Below are 14,523 nucleotides of genomic sequence, written 5' to 3' on the forward strand. Positions count from 1 at the left end.
AAAACAGAAAGGAGTTATTCCTTTGCAAAGACACTTACCTGTAAGGTGGTCAGAGGTCACGTAGAAATACACCATATGCACATGTCTGAATGCTTCCAAACTTCTAAGCAAGCAGTAATGTGTCTGTTCAGGTGACTAGTTATCATCAGGTTGAGACAACTGGTTTCAAGCCTCTGCCTGTAAAGGATAGCAAGAACAGGTGAGACATCTATTGGAGTAACCAGCAAGTTCTGTTGTCTGTGCTTTGAAGGAGGTTGGAATATTCTCCAGGTATTCAAAGAAAGACTACAGAAATACTCAGATATCAAAGAGAAAAGCTCATTGTATGAAGCCTAGAAGCTTGATGCAATGAGACCCAACAACCAGGAACTTCTCGATTAACAAAAGTATATCAAAATCCTGCGGCCGGATGGAGTGGAGCCAGATGAATTCAACTCTAAACTAAGAAGTAATTTCCTTGTAATAAGCATTACCACATATTGGAGAACCTCAGCAAAGGATGGGGCTGCCTTTGTTCTCCTTAACCTTGAAGCAAGATCAGGTACAGTTCTAGAAGAATGCTTCCATCTAGCTTCCAGAAAGCAGCGTGCAGCCTTTGGAAGCAGGGGGATGGAAATGGTGATCAGTGATCCCTTCCACCCCGAGAGCCCGTGTACGGGTAGAGGTACTTCTTTAAAACAAACAAACAAAGACTCTATTGGAAGGCCGGAGCGTGAAGTGATCTGATTGATGTGGTCTGATGCAACAGATTTGCCTTTATAGGCTGAACTTGCAAACTTCATCAGCTTCCCAAGAGCCCCATGGAACCATTCTGGTGCTCACCCCTTCAAGATCACTGCTTAAAAATAAATACTTAAATACGAGGGATTGCTAAAAAGTAGACCAAGAGCCATTCACCTTTGTGCACAGTAGTTAAAATACGTGATTTATGGATTCGTGTATACGAAGCATATACAGACTTACACATAAACCTCTGCTCCTTCAATAGAAAAGAGCAATCCTTGGAGCAAATAAGCAGTATGGAGCAGGTGCTCACAAGTAAAGGTCGACATTGCTACAGTACCCAGTTATTTACATGCTCTTGAATTTGTGATCAACAAACAGCATTCAAGGTGTCTGCAGTCAGAAGCCTGTTTGCCACAATTCACCTCCCTGTGCAAAGTCTTGCACCTCCCCTGGGCAGCTTTTCAGGGTCTGCAAACTGAAAAGTTTGGAAGCTTCTAGGTTCAGTTTTCAGAAGCCAACAGCTGCTCTTGGATGCCTTCGTTTTTAATAGCTTTCTTGTGATTTTTTTTTTTTTAAAGATGATAAATCAGTAAAGACACTCAAAGTTTCCTGAAAGCTACGCTCCTCTAAAGAGCCTTAAAGTAAAAAATGAGAAAAAGAACAGTTAATTTTGTTACCCCAGCAGTTGTCTTTGGTTTTTTCCCTTTCCTTCCTACCTTCCCCTCCTTTCCTTTCCCTTCCCTTCATTTATTCCTAACAACAGAATAAATCAGAAAAGCTGTCATATCACACTTCACAAATTCTTTCAGGAAGAAGGCAGACAGCCCCAAAAAGCAAGGTAAAAAAAAAAAAAGAAATCTCTAACAACCGTCTCTTCTTAGGGCAGACACATCTGCACTGTCAGCTGTTCTCCAGACAGGCAGGTTTGAAGATTTCTACACGCACCATGTGGGCTCCCAGCCTACAGTACAGCTCCTGAAAGTAGGTTTTGATGGGTCAAAGCCATTTTATTGAATTAGCCCTTTATTGTTTACATTAAATCCAAGTGAGCTCACAAATACTGACTTATCCTTCTGAAAGGATGGATTATACCGCGTGGCTCGGATGCAAAAAAAGATTAGGGTTTTTTTGTACTAATTACTTCCAGCATGAGGTGTGCGTGGACCAGAAGACCACTGAAGATATTCTGCTGGGCATTTCAGTGCAGCAGTGCTTGCCATCTTTCCTTGCCTGAGGATGGCTGCTTCTCCATAACATAAATTTGGAGGGCCACACTGTCATTAAAAGCCATGTATGAGAACTGCCATGGCTGGGACGGAGGGTAGTGACAGCCCTTTCCACACAGAATCGTGGAATAATTAAGGTTGGAAAAGACCTCCAAGATGCTCAAGCCCACCCCACCCCACCGTGCCCACTGCCCACGTCCCTCAGTGCCACATCCCCATGGTTCTGGAACACCCCCAGGGACGGTGACCCCACCACTCCCTGGGCAGCTGTGCCAGTGTGTCTGCCACCTCCCCTTTGGAGAAGAAATGTTTCCTAATACCCAATGAGAGCCTCCCCCCAGCATAACTTGAGGCCATTCCCTCTGTCCTATCGCTGTTACGTGCGAGCAGAGGCTGACCTCCCCCCTGCCCCATCATCACCTCCTGTCAGGCAGTTGTAGAGAGCGATGAGGTCTCCCCTGAGCCCCCTCTCCAGCCTGACCCACCCCATTCCCTCAGCCCTCCCATAAGATGTGTGCCCCAGACCCCTCACAGCTCCGCTGCCCTTCTGTGGCCACACTCCAGGGCCTCCATGTCTTTCTTGCTGAACACAGCACTCGAGGTGCAGCCTAATGTTCCCAGCTGTTTCGTCCACCCTCCCAAAGTCACTGTTGCTGCAAAGCGCGATGCAGCATCACTTCCTACTCCAAATCACTCTTTCAGAAAGGAAGAAAACAAAAATCTGTTATCTAGTTACTACCAATTGAGTTTTGATTCATTGATACTTAATCAGCGAAGTCGTCCGTCAACGGGCACGGTTTCCCAGACTCCAAACCCCAAGGTACTTCCAGCAGCCTGACAAATTAGAGCCGAATACAGATGTGAAGACGTGGGAGACACGAGATGCCGGGATCACCGTCGTTGCTGCACACCGCCAGCGCTGCAGAAAGACAAGACGGACAGACAGACACCCTGCGGAAGGCTCACACTGCATGCTTTCTTCTCTAAGGGGCCCCTCATATTTCTCATCACCAAACGGGCACCTGCCTGTGCAGAAGGGACGTCCAGCTCCCGGGCAGCTTTCGTGGCCAACGATGGAATTCTTGCCCGGGCAAAACAAATCTGCCGGGGGAGGTTAACACCTTGGATGGGCAAAACAGATGTCCCAGAAACGCACGCAGCTTTCACTGCATAACTTTGCCCAGAGAGACATCGGATCTCCTCGCTACACGAATTACTACCCGGGGCCTGGGCTCTGCTGGTGTTTGTGTGAGCGGTGATAGGCTCGTGGAACAGAGCACACAGAAGGGCTCAAATGCAGCCTGAAGATGTGCGAGCTGCTGAGCCGACCGAAGGACACCTCCCAGCGCCTTCACGTTCAGCAGTATGCAAGCCAGCACGGGCTTCGTGGTGGTTGTTCCGAAGCGAGCCAAGCGTTTGCTTTAACTCTGAATGGTAGAAAACAAATATACAGGTCTCTACGTGGTCGCACCAAGCTCTGGTGCGGAAGGTAGGGCTCACAAGAGGGTCTTGTTTTAAATCTCGCATTCAATAAACTGCTAGAAGGACAAAATGAAAACAAGCTATTGTGTTAATCTCCAGATTAGCCCTCATAGTCTGTCAATTTAATACTGATTAGTAAACAATGTCCATAATTAAGCTGTTGTTGGAGACACAAATGCCCCACGAGCCCGAACTAATGCGTAGCATTCAATCCTTTTACAAAGGATGGCAGATACAATTCCAGGAATGTTAATGCTGCCAAGTATCCATGATGCACATAACAAAGGAGAAGGCAGAGACTTGAGGTAATTAAGCTCACACTGGCCCTTCTCTCCAGCCCGTATTTGTTTATGGACTAAATGTTATGAGGTGCAGTAAATAAAATGCCACCGAATCGTGGGAGTTGGGACCAAAACCGGTATGAAGTTTATGGGGTCGTCAAACGCTGGATTCCCCTGGCATCAAAGCGCACATACCCTTTGCTAAGGCTGGTGACATTAATGTGCATGACAGGGGTCCACGGGGCCGTGGTCCCCTAATTGTTTAGGAGACCTTTTAGTCTGGTTGCAGACTGCATGTCTTGGTATTTGTGGAGCTAATTGCACCGAAATCCGCCAGCACAGTGTTTGCAGTGATGGGTTCACTCATTTATCCTCGGGATAATACTCTGCTCTTTGTCAGCCCGCTCCCCGCTTCGCTCCGGGGCTCACCCCGCTGCACGGGGGGAAGCAGCTCCCGACAGCGTTGCCGATGGATGGGAACCCACTGACTGCACAGGTGCAGGAACGTAAACACTAAAACACGAAACAATACCGCTCCTCTGAGCGCTCTCCTCCGCCGGTGACCCTCCCTGCTTTTCTCATGGGGGCTGCGAAGCCAGCTCTGCAGTTCAGTCCCTCTCGAGCCTTCAGCACTTGGGAATGGCAGGGGTGCTGCTGGGCTCCTCTTGCCGGGTTATTTTTCCACGTTGAATCCCGTGGATCTTCAGTTTAGAGCTCACGCTGCCTGTAGGAGAGGGGGAAATGGTTTCCAACTAAAAAAGGGCAGGTTTAGAGTGGATCTAAGGAAAAAGTTTCTTACGCTAAGGGTAGCACTGCACAGGCTGCCCAGAGAGGTGGGGGTACCCCATCCCTGCAGGCACCCGAGGTCAGGGATGGGCTCTGGGCACTGATGGAGCTGTGGGTGCCCTGTGCATTGAGGGGAGTGGGACCAGAGGGCTTTTAAGGGTCGAGAGAAGTGGCACTAGTCATAGCCTGAGAAGTGACATCACGCAGAAAAATATTTTCCCTAATATGGACTCTTGAGATTTACCAACTTCAAAGTCAGAGAACTAAGGACTTTCTGACATTTTTCCAGACTTCTTGATTTATGGCATTTTCTCAGTTGTCTTGCCCCCATATTTGTAAGCATACAAGTATCTAACAAAATCACAGTGATAGCATTTCACAGAGGTAGAGCTCTTTCTGTCCAAGGATCTCAAAGGCCTTGGCCCACATTGCAGCCTGGACTGTACCACAAATTAAATCACTTTGCCAAAGGTCAGACAATGTAAATTAGTGTTAGGACTGGGAAAAATAAAGTATCTTCCCCGCTGTCCATCCCAGATCACCTATCTAAATGTTGTACAGCATGGAATGGTTTCCTATTTCATCATGTGGATGTGATTAGCGTGGGTCACAAGTACTCCCAGTTTTTGGCCAGATGGGAACTGAGCTTCCTGAGCCCTTCCAAAGTGCTGCCTGTCTACGTTCGCCGATGACGGTGTCAAAACAAGAGCAGGTGAGACAGCAAAGTACAAATATTCAGTTCAGATCCCACTGAATCACGCAATGGTACATCAAAGGGAACAAAGAAGGTGGTTGACGTAGAAGGAAATTGGGGTTTGGGATTGAGACACAGAAGTCAGACCAGAATGTATGCATTTCTTTCCCATTTTACACTGGAGAGTCACACAAGAGACTTGCACACTTTTCAATGAGCCATGCAAGAGACCAATAGAGGAATAATATCCTTCTCTACTTACTCTCCTACTTAGACAGGGGAAGGTTTCTTTTCAATGAAGACTCCAGTTCTACTGAAGCATATTTGCCAAATTGTCTCCATTTTGAGCACATTAGCAGAAAAAACGGGAGTACGTATAAACTGTAGCTCCATTTCTGGTTTCAGGTTGATCGTAATACAACAGAGACTTCTCATTGCTCAGCAGGAGACAAATATATGCTTGCCTCTGGATTCGTAAAAGAAGCAGGAGTTCATCTCTTATTGCCTCTTATTCTTCTCATTGTCTCATTGTGCAACATACTGACTGCATTACAATTTGCAGAGGACTTGGAGATACTTAGATGACAGATGCAACAGAAGCACTTGCACAGAGTGTATTTTAGAAAAATATACCTCCTCTCTCTATAAGGGGATGGATAAGCACATAAAAATGGCTCTCTTTTTCCTACTGGCCGCAGCCAATGGCTACCAATTCATAAGGAAAAGCAAGAATGTCACAATGCATTTAAGCAGATGTGAAAAGCTGAGGATGAAAGTGTCAGTGGATAGCTGCCCTTAGCTCCTGAGAGCTGCCACTACACCCTTCCTCAAGACCTGCAATGGAAGAGTTTGAAACTTCTCCATAATAAACATAAATACAGCCCCTCTTGGTAAGAGAATTTAAAATTAAACAATTTGAAATTAAATAGTTAACTGGAATATTCTCCGGATCAACTGTATGCTCTTTGAAAATCAGCTCTTTAGTACTCACTTAGAAGAGAGGAGCTTTTTTTTATGTCAGGTGCACTGAGGCAGTTACCTGACGTGAGCTTCACCACTATGCAGCACTGAGTTCCTCAAGCAAAGGCTCAGCACAAGAGCAAATTCTGCCAACAGCAGCTTTTTCATGTCCCTTCAAACACAGAGGGCTGGAGTGAGGCTCAAAAAGAATGGAAACGTGCAAAGTTACTCTGCAGACATCCTCTTCTGGTTCCAGCAGTACCTGCAGAAAGTGGGACAGCCTTCAGCCCTATCAGTCCCCTAGGAAATTTGTTCACGGATGCACTGTATTGCACATTGAATTAGTGAAGGTTTGCTGGCTGTCTCCATTCAGAGGAAGGCATCCTGCTGACCGGAGCGCAGACAGATGTAGGAAAGCCAAGCCTCACCTGTCTGCTCTGCTACTTGACTGCAGTGTGATCCTGGGCAAACTGCTTGCACCCAGATCCTTCAAGGGTCTGTGTTTTACAGAACCTTAAGTAATTACTGGGAATTATATACTTTAAAAGTGTTGTTGTTGTCCTTACCAGGCGTCAGGAAGCCTCCAACAGCCTTCATCTCTGCCTCAACACATACAAAAGTCCAGTCAGACTTTGCTATTTGCTAGATACAAAACATCTGACTAGGAGCCTCATTAGCACGGAGATGGCGATTAATTGTTCCACTCTTCACTGAACTTTTTGCTGAAAAAAAAGTCATTTTCACTGCTTCAGCCTTTATCACTCAAGGAAACAGTCTCAAGTTGCTTCAGGGGAGTTTCAGATTAGACCTTCAGAAGAATTGCTTCATGGAGAGGGTGGTCAGGCACTAGAATGGGCTGCCAGGGGCAGTGGTGGAGTCCCCATCCCTGGAGATAAGCGTTATGTAGACATGGCACTAAGGGACGTGGTTTAGAGATGGGGCTCAGTAAGTCGATAGTGGGGCTTGATGATCCTGAAGGCATTTTCCAGTCTAAGAGATTCTGTGAAAGACAATTCTCCCATTTTTCTTGATCCATCAGTTTAGCAGTAATGAAGCTGAACTACCTGCTGCCTAGTCTATCGTTCACTGGATGCTTGCCCAGAATCCACCCACACCTCAAATTCCTAGGTGGTCTCCCATCCTGGCGGACAGAGGTCCCTACCCTGTGGTCTTTAATCTGTGAAGAGTCTCTGCAGACATTTCTGGTGGGCTGTAGGGTCATCTGGATAAGAGCTGCTGCTGAGGCTTCATTCCCCAGCAGCTGGATTGTTATTTAAAACACTTAAAGTACACTTGGCACCTTCTAGTATTGCTTCCTTTGATGAGTCAAGAACACAGGTGCTGTAGTTAGCTGGAGTTTGCTAGGTTTCTTGCTGGCCCTCCAAATCTGACTGTTTTTCATCCCCCAAATACAGGCACGTTGGAAATACCCTGAAGCAGAAAGAAGGAAACATCCTCCATAACTTCAGAAAGTTCAGTGAGAATTAAGAAATTGTAGGGTTATTTTTCTGGAAGCGGGGGGCCAGTGCAACACCAGCTTTCCTAACAGCTTCAAGGGGCTCACACAAGGTGGAAGGACCACTGTGTGTCAGTTCTCATCGAGCAGGCAATAATCCTAACAAATGCAACAGTCACACACTGCAAGGATGGAGGATGGGAGCTGCAGAGCAGAGCGTCATCAAGCCCATCACCACTGCTGGCAGTTCCAGCTATTGGGAGTCAGAAGGCCACAGAAAGTCACACTGCATGTGCTCCTGAAGGCATTCCCTAAGGCAGAAGCAAAGTAGGTTATAATTTGCTGCGAGAATACTGGGCGCTAGTCCATTGAGACAGGAAAAAAATGCGATATTGCAAAGGACGATTATGAAATCAGCTGCCACCTTGTGGCCAAAAATCCATGCAGTTGCTATGGTAGATACAATACAGTTCACGAAATAGACAAATCATCAGACAAAAAAGAAGAAATGAAGGCTAAAAAAACTGATGAATGGTGACCTACTATGGAGCCTTTTAGTCCAAGCCTGTGCTTCTGTACACAGGTATAGAACCAACTCCTCCATACTTCTGGCTGATAAACTCCACTAAAGGATAGCTGTCACTATAGAAATTTCCCCTCATCTTTTCTACACAAAATTTGCCACGTGCACTCTACAAGTTTGTCCAGGTTTTAAATGAACCGGAGCAGGAGGCAATGCAGGAAACCGTGTGAGACCACTGAATGCTGACACAGTCTGAGATAAAACCAGTGGCTGATTGTGGTCTTTCCCACAGAGTCATAAAATCATTCAGGTTGGAAAAGACCTCCAGGATCCCCAAGCTCAACCCCACCCCCCCGTGCCCACTGCCCATGTCCCTCAGTGCCACATCTCCAGAACACCTCCAGGGACAGCGACTCCATCACCTCCCTGGGCAGCTGTGCCAGTGCAGCACTGCTCTTTCAGGGGCAAAATGTTTCCTAATAATATGGAAACACCAAGGTTGGAAAAGAGCTAAGATCATCCCGTCCAACCATATACCTACCACCAATATTTCCCCACTAACCCACGTCCCTTAGCACAACACCTAAGCGGTTCTTGAACACCTCCAGAGGACAGAGGTGACTCCACCACGTCCCACACATGATCACTCTTTCAAAGAAGAAAGGTTTCCTGTTATCCAACCTGAACCTCCCCTGGCCCAACTTGAGGCCATACCCTCTGTCCTATTGCTGTTACCTGGGAGCAGAAGCCGACCCCCACCTCTCCACCATCTCATTTCAGGCAGTTGTTGAGAGGGATGAGGTCTCCTCTGAGCCACCACACGGTCAGTTAAGCCTTTACTGGCACACATTTTGGATGATTCTCATTCTTGTTTCATAGCTTTGCTAAAGCAGAAATCACATCAGTCCTTCTGAACATATGAAGAAATGCTTTAAGCATGTAACAGCAGCAGTTGTGAGTAAGGGGTTAACTAGCAGCCATTATTATACTGAGGAAATTGCCCCAACAGAAGTATAATCCACATGGTAGAAGACAAGTGTTATTCACAAGTTATTAATAAAAGTGACCAAAAAGAAGGCAATGCTATACTGTTCTGTTAATCTCATAAGCCCAGATGTTCATGAAATGAAAAACAGCCCAAGTCCACGACCTTTCATACTGATGTAAAGGAATGTTTAAGATATGATGGGATGTTATATATCACAGGATGTTAAAAACATCATGGAAAAATTCAGTACGGATAGCAAAAATTTAAAGAATCAAATACTCACAAAAACATATATCTGATAAAATGCAAAAAATATATATATATCAATTCAGGTTGTGCTTTTCCACAACCATTACTTTACATACTTTCTAGACACCAGTGCCTATAAAATGTCACAGCACAATAGTGGCAGGGCTAGTACAGCATAATACACAGGACTGTCATAATTCCTTGCACACTTTCTCTTAGTGTGCAAGGAACTGTTTGCTGTTGGGAAGATGTGTGATATTCTGCTCTTACATCCTAAGGGACATGGTTTAGTGGGGAATTGGTGGCAGGTGGATGGTTGGGCTGGATGATCTCGGAGGTCTTTTCCAACCTTGGTGATTCTAGGCTTCTATAAAACGTTATGCAGAAAGCACCCCACGGGCCAAAAAAAAGTCAGTGGACAGACTTCACTGCGGTCCACTCTCAGAATCGGTTCTTGGGGTAAGCAATTAATGCGGAAGCAAATTAGGTTGTGGAAATGAGATTCTGGAATGAAATTGTATTCCAGTGTCAGCCAGCACTTTCTCTTCAGGCTTAAATCGAGAACCACAGGTACTGGTGGGAGACGAGCAGGAAAAGCCTGCGCATGCAGACAGCCAAGAATTCAGACAGAATCCCCTGGTCTCCCTCCTTTGTAACTTCTCCTTTCAGATGATCGGCATAAAAACACGTGCTTTACACTCCTCTTCATGTAAACTTCCCTGGAGCGAGTTTCAGGCGGAGGGCTGTCCTGTAAACAAGGTGCACAAAGCTGAGGCTTGGAGCTTGTGGGAACACGTGTCTGCTGTAGCTTCCCATTAACAACGCCACAGCCTGGTGCAGACTGCGGCCTGCTCACCAGCACAGGCCTACGGGAAGCACTGGCATGAAGGCAAAGACATTCGCCAGCATTATCCCTGCACATCCACCATGCTGACACCGGAACAGCCCGGCCTGGATGAGCGGAGCATGGGGCAGGTGTGGGATCTCAGTTTGCACACAGATCAACTCCCACGTGAGTGTATACAGTACTGGGCTCTGTTTTCCATTTGCTCATCAAATACTAACACCATAAAGAAAGGAGCACTACTAAACCCACCATTTTAACCTTACACATACCCACAATTACAGCTGAAATAACTCAGCAGTTTTTGAGTTAGATGAGTGCAAAGAAAGCATCTGTAACCAATCGCCCACTTTTTGTTGGCTTTTTTTTTTTCCTGGCAATTCTACATCAAAAATTGTGAACGCAGTTCCACCTTTTTCTTCTACAGCAAAGAAAAAAAAACAACCCCAAGAAACCCCGACACATGTGCTCTCAGGCTGAAAGCACACATGCCAAATTCAGCCTGGAGAGAATTTTTACGGCTGAGTTATAAAACCCTGAAAATGGGGATTTATAATGGAAACGCTGACAGACCATTAGCTACAATAATAACATCAACGGAGCAATAGAATTTCCAAGTTATCTCCTTTTTGTTTGTGTCAGCATTCCTGCAGCAAGAGCCGGCACAACCAGCACATCCCTTCAGCCCTCTCCTCCGGCACCCAGAGAAAACAGGGAAGCAGAGAGGCACGGAGCAGCGCTACATCTCTGGGTGTGCTGCAGCCTTCAGCCAACTCTGGGCGTTGGACATGGGGTGTACATTTTGGGAAGAGCCCTGCCATCAAGCAAAGCCAAGTGGCAGCCCACCAGTTCTCCTGCTCTGCTGCTGAGCCCACACCACAGCTTCCCCTGCCCAGCATGAGAGTGGCTTCCAGTTTTCGCTGCGATTCACAAAAGGGGCAATGGAAACTACTTAAGCAGGGCACACGAGGGCTGCTCAACGCCATAACTGTATGTTGCGTGCTCTTCTTTCCAAAGCTCAATCTATGCCTTCTCCAAAAAGATGAATACCCTGAAAATACGCAAAGCATATTGCTGCTCAAGATAATTTGCTCCCTATTACAGCCAGGAACACGCTGTTTAAAAATTAAATAAGCAAGGGCCAATGCTACAGGATCTGGGTATTCTTTGCCCTTGCAGGAAAATTACTTCTGCTGGTGAAGATGTGTTTAGCCCATTGCTTATGTACTGCTGGTTTATTAGGAATCTCAAATTATTGCGTGGTACCGAGGCTGGGAATGAAAGAGGATGACACACCTTTGTACATATACAGTTTTGTCAGATTCAGGGTAAGGAAAGTACACCAACTCAATGGGCCTCTGGCTTGTTCCCTGTCTCTCTGCATGCTAAAGCACCTGACATCACATAGCACTGTTATTCCCAACTTAAAGATGGTTAAAGGAAGGTACGGTGGTGAAATAAATTCCTAAATATTATATACTAGGTTGCTTGCAAAACCCAGGAAAACGGCCCGAGTTCTCACCTCATTTTTGTAAGACCTGTTGTACAACCACAGTTTGCAGCCTCTCTCATTCTAAGGGTACAAAATCTAAATACAACCCATGAATTGACACAACTCACCCACTTCAAAAGAGCCCTGGTCCACTCCTACAGCAGCTAGCAAGCTTCGAAGTCACTAAAACTATTTTTTTTTCCCCAGCAAGTATTGTTTTGTACAAAACCAGCAAATTTAAACAAAAGAACAGCACCAAGAAGCTCTGCTTTTGTTCAGCACACGTGTTTAAGCATTGTCTGTCCGAGAGACGCTTGGCACGCAGATCATCCTTTGTCCCCTAGCATGCATACAAAGCACGCCCAGCGGTGCACAGGCACTCACACCACTGTTCAGATCAGAGTGCTTGTAGATGACACACGGCTGTATCTATTGTTTGCAACCCAGGGTAGTGCAACAGACATTCACTGTCCCAGTGTCTCGCCAAGATTAGCACGTGGAAGAGCAGGAGCTGGCTGGAGCTAAGGCTCACTGGGACAGAGGTTTGTGGGCAGGGGGAAATGCTCCAAGGAGCTCTGTGGTTCCCTCAGAGCTCACAGACTACCAAGAGAATCCACGTTCTGAATGCTTTGTTGACTTCTTATTGATATTGTGCTCTCATACAGCAACAGCTGTGAGAAATGCTTTCTACCACCCCTGACAAGCCAGAAGCCTGCGTTACATTCATGTGACGACCCACCCTCAGGGATGGACACCTTCCTCGCTTCCCATCTGGCCCAGACCACAGATCACTTGGGCTTTGAGCACCAAGAAACCTCTAGCTGATACCAATGGCAGCAGCACATCTTGGGGGCTGGACTAGGTGACCTTCAGAGGTCCACTCCAATCCCTGTGCTTCTGGGATTCCTACAACTGTAACTTGCTGTTACTGTGGCTAACTGTGAAATAGTCACCATTCTTTTCAAGAGATAAAACGGCCTACAGAGAGATTGCCTAAAAGATCACTACCCCCTCCTGAATGCCTTGTCAAGGATTCTGCAATGGGTAACCTTACAAGAAGGACTACTGCCCTGGAAATAGAGCTGCCAAGCTGGAGAACATTTCCTGCTGTAGGCAAGGCTGCTGGAAGCAGTACCACCTTACACCCAAATCCATCCTAAGCCTTTCTCCCCATTGGAACAATGCACAGCTTAACTCACTCAAAAAACAGCCAACCAAGTGCATCAATCTCTCCCAACTAACTTCTGTCTCCACACGATGTGGTCCCTGCAGACAGCCAAGATCAGGGGACGGGGCTCTGAGCACCTGACACAGTGAGGGTGTCCCTGTTCATTGCAGGGGAGTTGGACCAAAGGGTCTTTAAGGGTCCCTTCCAGCTCAAAGGACTCTATGATCTACATAATCTATGCATATCCATGCTTTGAAACTAGAGAGAAAAGTGGTGTTTTTTTTTTTTATTTCTTTCAGGTACGCACCAGAAGCTATGTAGTTAGCTACAGGGTTTGCTGAGCACACTGGGGAGTGTCAATAGGGTGGCTACTCCCAGAAGAAAAAAATTATCTCAGCAAACTCCAGCCTTGCTGGCAATGCACGGAGAAGGCTGCCATCTTGGAGCTGGCCAACATGGTATTAATCATGTTCCTGTCCCATGTACTCATCATCACAATCCAACAGCAAAAACCAGAGGAACAGGAAATACTGAATTAAGGTAACACTTCCCCACACCAGCCACCACACAGCCCTAGTTCTGTCCCTGCAGCAATGCCAACCATGGTAAATCAGATGACTTCGAGCTGTTTGAAGTCCTGAGCAGCCAGGTCGTAAAGGAGGAGTAAGTACATGGCTCCGAGCCACGTTTGCAATACCTCCCTGCCAATTTCTGGCTTGTACTTCGTGCTCCCCAGAAGCAGGTTCATGAGCCATGACAAAATCTGGGGGCAAAGTGGAACAGATGCACAGAATCATTACTCCTGGTTTGAGGTTTCAAGGGGAATGCTCCAGACAGCTTTGGTTGGCGTTGAAGGGAACAGGCAGAGCTGGATGCAATGGGAGCTCAGCACCTGCCCTCACCCTGCCATGCCCTCCGTGCTTTCACTGTGTCATGTTGAGAAGAACCAACATTTGCTCCACGCAGGCCTGGCTTTTAAACTTACAGAACACAAAGTGATTTATAAGGTGCTGTTACAAAGTTGTCCAAATTTTAGAAAATTAGAGGGGCTGGATTTTTTTTTTCCCCCTCTCTAACTCAGTCCTTAAATTGGTTTGCCTATTTGTTTCATTACAGGAGATCAAAAATAATCCCAGTATTCACAATGAGCAGTAAAGTGTATTTGAATATGCTGGAATAACCTTAAAAGCAGGTGGCTACCTTATTAAGTGTTAAATATTCCGAGCTGAAATATGAGTCCGTTTCCATCCAGTGCATGCAGTAAATGGCTTCCACATATGAATAACAGCCCATTAGCACAATAAAAAAATAATTAGTTATCCAGTTGAAATGTGAACAAGCCTACTAAATACAAGAATTTCAAGGGGTCACTTTTACTTTATGAGCCACCATTCCAGCTGGATAGCCATGGGTGACCTAACCTAAACAAACACTGCAAAATAGATGTTGTTTGGGATTGGTTTACCCACAGCACAGTTATTTGTGGTAGGGGAGATATGGGGGAACAGAGAGTTTTGGATGGAAAAGTCCTCCAAGATCCCCAACACAACCCACCCCACCATGCCCACGTCCCTCAGTGCCACATCTCCATGGCTCTGGAACACCTCCAGGGATGTGACCCTGCCTCTCCCTGGGCAGCCTATATCAC

The 14,523-nt window shown here is 46.3% G+C and overlaps 1 protein-coding gene across 12 annotated transcripts in view; it reads right to left on the reverse strand.

The window, feature by feature from the left end:
• The window catches only part of BMP4 (bone morphogenetic protein 4), a 163,763-nt gene that overhangs the window by 114,380 nt on the left and 34,860 nt on the right, over positions 1-14,523 (reverse strand). For 11 of the 12 annotated variants that reach the window (XM_021403059.1, XM_021403055.1, XM_021403056.1 and 8 more), the window contains one exon: positions 39-177. The gene's annotated coding sequence lies outside the window, so the exon portion shown is untranslated. Of the gene's footprint in view, positions 1-38; positions 178-2,691; positions 2,715-14,523 lie in introns of those variants that run through there. The other variant, XM_021403053.1, reaches the window with a different exon arrangement.

The sequence above is a fragment of the Numida meleagris genome, chromosome 6 (genome assembly GCF_002078875.1).
Source record: "Numida meleagris isolate 19003 breed g44 Domestic line chromosome 6, NumMel1.0, whole genome shotgun sequence".
Lineage (NCBI taxonomy): Eukaryota > Metazoa > Chordata > Aves > Galliformes > Numididae > Numida > Numida meleagris.